Here is a 6,688-nt window from a genome sequence, read left to right on the forward strand (position 1 = left end):
TGCAGTCCAAGCACTCGCCTAAGTTGTAAAAATCCTACCGAGTGAAGAGCAACCCTCTCACTCGGAGGCTTAGCTGCAGTCCAAGCACTCGCCTAAGTTATAAAAATTCCACCGAGTGAAGAGCAACCCTCTCACTCGGGGGCTTAGCTGCAGCCATGTGCTCGCCTAAGTTATAAAAATCCTACCGAGTGGTAAGCCTGACTTCCACTCGGAGGTTTAGCTGCGGCCCAGTGCTCGCCTAAGTGGACCGCAGGATAAGTCGATTGCAATAAAGGCGCCTTGCTTTGAACCTGCAAAAGACATTTCGAGCCGAAGGCAATCGTATTCAAGCACCAAATTCAAGTTTGAATCGGCGTCTAAAGGAACCGAAAGTGCTTAGGCATCAAGCCCGTTAAGGTTTGTCGGTTACAATTCCACTCGGCATACCGAGGCAAATTTAAAAGTATCGAGCCAGAAGAAGTTTTTTACCCCTCCTGTGGAGGGCTGGAAGGTGCAACGAATTCATCAAGGTCAATTCCGTCGGCGATCCGAGTGGCAGCTGCAAGGAAAGTTTCCATAAAGGACCTGAAGTCGTGCTTCTTGGTATTGGCCACCCGAAGGGCCGCCAGCTTCTCTTCTCGCGCATCTTTGTAGTGAACTCGGGCCAGACACAGAGCGACATCTGCACCACACCGAGCCGAGGACTTCTTCCACTCCTCCACTCGACCAGGGATTGTGTTCAAGCGGGCCATCAGCGACTCAAGGTCATTCTGAAGTGTCTCCTCAGGCCAGAGCGTCGAGTCGATGCGAGATGTGGCGGCCTTCAGCCTTGCGAGATAGTCCACGACAGCTGCAACACGAGACTCCAGTCGGAAAACATCCATAGCAACTTCGTCGTTCACCGGAGAATTGACGGGGTCGAGGTTTGGCTCCAGTCGGCTGGTTTCTTCTTCAAAGTTTTGACAAAATTCTGCAAGGATGATCACTAAGTCAAGGGGATAGTCGAATGGAAAAAGCCACAATTGGAAATATTTGCCAAACATGGAGGTTTACCTTCAAGCATAAGAAACAGCTTCTTGGCAAGGCCACTCAGGAAGGCCTCCAGTTCAGTTTTCTTCTCAGTCAATTTGCTGACTTGGTCGGTCAGGGCAGCTTTATCAGTTTTCAGTCGACTGACCTCCTTGTTGGCAATCCCAAGAGCAGCTTTCAGATTGGTATTGTCTTGTTCGAGCTTGGTGACTGAAGCTAACTTCTCGTCAGCAAGCTTGATCTTCTCAGCTAGCTCAAGGTCTTTCTTCTGCTGGGCCTCCCTTACCTTACCTGCAAGTTACAGCAAGATCAGATTTTGAAACAAGCAAGGGGAAAAGCAGTCGTCAGGGTCTCACCAAACATACCTTCGGTCTCCTCCTTTGCCTTTGTCAGCTTCTCCTGAACCAGCTTCAAGCTCAGCTCGACTTGAGTATGTTTTCGTTCCAGCTCTGAGTAGCGAGCCACAAGATCACAGGAGTTCTGCGAAGAACCAATCAACTAAATGTCAAATATAATTCACTTCCGAGTGAAAAAGGGAAAAACACACGTTTCTAAGACTACAGCCAAATACAAGTATTCGACCGTAGTCTCGGGGACTACACCCAGTGGGTGCACTCAGCGTGCCCCCACTAATCCCGATGAAGACAAAGTCGACCAGTCGACCTCAAAAAAAAAAAGAGATGCATTCTCTAAGACTGTGATCACCAGTTTGCGAAATCCAGTCGACCAGTCGACCGACAGAAAAATTGACGTTATAAAGCCTAAGGCCGACTGCCAGCAGTCGACCTTAGCCTTGGGGACTACACCCAGTGGGTGCACTCAGCGTGCCCCCACCGGTTTGTGAAATCCAGACGACCAGTCGACTGACAGAAAAATTGACGTTATAAAGCCTAAGGCCGACTGCCAGCAGTCGACCTTAGCCTTAGGGACTACACCCAGTGGGTGCACTCAGCGTGCCCCCACCGGTTTGTGAAATCCAGACGACCAGTCGACCGACAGAAAAATTGACGTTATAAAGCCTAAGGCCGACTGCCAGCAGTCGACCTTAGCCTTGGGGACTACACCCAGCGGGTGCACTCAGCGTGCCCCCGCTAACACGGAGTTTATTCGACACACCCAGTGGGTGACTACTATAAATTCCGGAAAAGAAAAGTTTTTGGTAGCATATCCAACAGAACAAACAGTGGTCGACTGACCTGGACATTGCTTTGGAGGGCAGAACTGGCGTCATAAGCTGCCTGGCTCGCATCCCGGATGGTCTTCAACTGCTCCATCATGAGTCCTGCCTGGCGTATTGCCTCCTTCGCTGCGCCAGCTTGGTCCTCTGGGACGTGGTGCGTCGTGAAGAGGGAGGGCTGCTGAGCACTCGTCAGCGGACTTGCGAAGGACACCGTGTGTCGAGTGGTGTTCTCTTCCTCCACAGTCAGAATCTCAGGCGCCGTCACATCCTGAGGCACCTTACTGGCGGACGCTTTCCGACTCCTCCTGCGTGTCAGTGGTTCTTCATCCTCGTCGTCGTCAGGGAGATTGATAACAGTGTTGGGTGGAGCTGCGGAGAAGAATCAGGATCAGAGATCGCGAGTTAGTCGACTAAGAACGGTGTTAAGAATACAGTACCTGGGTTCGAAGTTGCTGCATCCTCCATCTCGTGGTCGTCAGCCCGAGCTAAGGTTTCAGAAGTAGCAGCACTGCAACTCCAAAGGATCAGTCGACTAACTTCAGCGTCGACCAGAGATAAAGTTCACACAAAATGAGAAGACTCAAACGACACAATTACCCTGATATGGTGGGGATGGACACCTTCATCTTCGGCAGGAGCTTGGTCGGCTTTGGTGGAGCCCCCCTAGGCTGCTTCGGCGCCTTTTCAGTCGGCGCTGGAGAAGTGGTCCTAGGGCGCTTGGTCGACTGCGTCGCAACCCCCTTGCCACGTTCAGTCGAAGGGTCGTGGACGAGCTTCGACCGCCTTTCCGAGCGCGGTGGCACGACCTCCTCCTCTTCCTCCTCGTCTTCGGCGTCATCATCATCACCGTCGTCATCATCATCGTCGTCGTCGTCCCCTGCAACGTCTGAGTCCCATTCCTCCTCGTCCTGGCTCTCGCCCCCACTCGCCTCACCCTCCTCAGTCGGAGTTTGTGCCCCATTGGGCATCGAGTACAGCTCGGTGAGGGCCTAGCAGATATCAAGACAATGATCAGTCGACCAGTCGGCAGAGTAGACAGAGATGAATGCGACAAGAATGCAGTGGAGAGCAGGGCAAGTGTACCTTATTTGGATCACTGTTGTGGTCGAGTGGAGGAATCCTTCTGGCTCCGCGTGGGTTGTCCTTGTTTCCGGTGACGACTGCCATCCATCTTTCCAGAGTGACATCGTCGACTGCTTCTGGATGGACTCTAGTCTCGTCTTCGGTCCCACAGTACAACCACATGCAGTGGCTCCGGAACTGGAGGGGCTGGATGCGACGCCTGAGGAAGACCTCCAGGAGATCCATGCCCGTCACTCCCTCCCGAACCAACTGCACCACGCGCTCCATCAACATCTTCACATCAGCTTTCTCCTCCGGGATCAACTTCAGAGAGGAGGGCTTGTTCACTCGGTCCATGGTAAACCGTGGGAGTCCACTCGACTGTCCCGGCGTCGACTGGTCCCGGCAGTAGAACCAGGTCGACTGCCAGCCTCTGACTGACTCGGGAAAGGTCATGGGCGGAAAGGTGCTCTTGTTCCTCACCTGGATGCCCAAACCCCCACACATTTGGACGACTCGGGTCTTTTCGTCGCCTGGACTCGCCTTCTTCACGGTCTGAGAGCGACACGTGAATATATGCTTGAACAAACCCCAGTGCGCTCGACAGCCCAAGAAACCCTCACACATGGACACGAACACAGCAAGATAGGCAATGGAGTTTGGGGTAAAATGGTGGAGCTGCGCTCCGAAGAAATTCAAGAAGCCACGAAAGAAAACACTCGGCGGAAAGGAAAACCCACGATCCACATGGGTGGCCAAAAGCACACACTCACCCTCTTCTGGCTGAGGCTGCCACTCCTTCCCCGGAAGCCTCGCAGCTCCGTGGGGGATCAAGCCCTCGTTGGCCATGTCGAGAATGTCATTCTCAGTGATGGTCGACTGGATCCAGTCTCCTTGGACCCAGCCTTTCGGCAGGCGGGATCTGGACGAGGACCCTCCGCGGCTGGTGGATCTCCCCTTCGCCTTCTCCGACGCCGACGCCTTCTTTGCACGCTCCAGCGCCGCCGTCTTCTCCTTGGCCATGGTCGCCGGCGAGATGCGCGAAGGGAAGTGGTGCGGGGGCGAGAGCGAGCACGTTGAGCAGGGAGGAAGGAAGCAGAGAGAGGGGAAGAATGCTAAGGCGCAGCACAGAAATCCTCGCCGGGCACATTTATAAGGTCCCTTCCGAGTGGATGACAGGTGGGCCCGGTCGATCTAATCATATCTGGAACAGTTATGCAGACGGGATACGTGGCGAAAAAGGCGGCGCAGAGATCGAGGCGTCCATGCCCCGTCCCATCCGAACGCCGCGGTCCGCCCCGCTTCGCGCGCGCCCCAAAATTTCGCATCCCGCGGAATCCGCGAGCAACAAATCAGCCTGTCAGGCGCGGCGCTTCCGGCGATCCGTCGCTCGGAGATCGTCGAAACCTGAAAGATCACTCGACGCAAAAGCAGAATGGATCAAGTCGACTGAAGGCAAGTTGTTTCCTGTCGACAAAGGGATTCTTTGATCTAGAACAGCGCACAACCGGAGCGCAAAGGTTAATCGGAAACGACATCAACTCCTTCTTCACTCGAAGCCTCAATCCATTCGGGGGCTAATGATGGGGTTATGTACCTAGGGTAGGGTCATGGACCTGATCAAAGTAACTTACCCTAGGACATCCTTAGAAGAGGTCGCCTTCCAGTCGACCAACGAGGATTCACTCGACTGGCCTGAAGGACTCGACCACGAAGACCCACTCGACCACCAGGAGGTCAAGAGGCACTCTGCACTGCAACGGCCTGTAATCAAGTAGACTTTATGATAGTAAAGGCCTTTATGTGGGGCGTTACCAGTAACGCCCCAGACTTAACTCACCTTAAACCCTCTCCTACGTGGGCTGGCTGGGGTCCTGGTGCACTCTATATAAGCCACCCCCCTCCACAGGCAGAAGGGTTCGGCACCTTGTAGTTCATACATTCATAATCCACTCGACCGCCTCCGGGCTCCGAGACGTAGGGCTGTTACTTCTTCCGAGAAGGGCCTGAACTCGTACATCCTTTGTGCTTACAACCTCTCCGTAGCTAGGAACTTGCCTCTCCATACCTACCCCCCACTCTACTGTCAGGCTTAGAACCACGACACCGACCTTCTACCAGGTGAGGCCTGTCGCACATACCGCGCTTATCTTTGCAGTAATCGCATATAGCGAATTCCCTTTCATCATCAGACATTTCCTAATAGGTAATTAATAATCCATTATAAATACAGATGTAGTAGTTTGTAGCACAAACCGCGCTCATCTTTTGCATTCAATAAGTAAATAACTAATAGGTAATTAATAATCCATCATCGAATACATATATAGTAGTTTGTAGCAAAGATCATCATATAATAAGACTAATACATCTCGAATAATAGCTCCTCTAGGTTCAGTGGGCCGCGGTGGACACCCAAAGAGAAGGAACCATCACCGGATCATAGCTCCGGTGAGATCCCCAAATAATCTGCCAGGTATTGGAGAACCGGCCGTTCGCCAACGCAACCAAGTAGCGCTGGACGTGCGCGTTCTCCTCCGTGACACGGTGTTGAACCACCTGCGCGGGGGACTGAAGCCTCTCCACCGATGCAGGCCCACGTGACCGCCACCAAAGAAGCTCTGGGTCGACGACGGGCTGGCTCCTCACTAAGCTGTGCTCGCCAGAAGGTAGCACAACCCAGTACCAGCCCAGCGGAGCCCAGTCCCGGACATGGCCCCTCGGCTCAAGTAGGAGTCCTCCGCCGAGTCGACGACGAGGATGCGGGATAGGCATCGTCGACGTCGAGAACAAAATGCTTAATTATGAAAACAAAATTGATAAACACTTAGAAAAATTTGACATGACCTTTGCTAAAAACAGGACCAATCGAGCGCCTGAAATTTGCCAGAACGTAAACGAATCGACATTTTTGGCAAAACATAGGCCACTCGGAAAAATATAACATTGCCCAAAATGTGACATGTTCAAAATATGACATGTCCACTGCAAATTTGCATAAAACAGGAAAATTGCTTTAACTAAGAAAATAACAACAATTGCTTTAACTAAAAAAATACCTAGAATTCTGTTAACTACACCTAAAACAACTAAAACACCTAAAATTCTGTTAACTACACCTAAAACAACTAAACCACCTAAAATTCTATTAACTACACCTAAACCAACTAAAACACCTAAAACAACTAAAACACCTAAAACAAATTCAACATTATTCTAAGAACACCTACATTATTCTAAGAACCTACCTTTTTAACTAAAACACCTACAAATTTAACTAAAACACCTAAAAATTCAACTAGATCACCTACATTATTTAACTAAAACACCTACAAATTCAACTAAAACACCTAAAAATTAACTACTCTCTAATAACTATAACTAGGGAGGGAGGGAGGAGGAGCAAACAGGGAGGAGTATACCTCTCGGTGGAGGAGG

This window comes from Triticum dicoccoides, chromosome 2B (genome assembly GCF_002162155.2).
Source record: "Triticum dicoccoides isolate Atlit2015 ecotype Zavitan chromosome 2B, WEW_v2.0, whole genome shotgun sequence".
Taxonomy (NCBI): Eukaryota; Viridiplantae; Streptophyta; class Magnoliopsida; order Poales; family Poaceae; genus Triticum; species Triticum dicoccoides.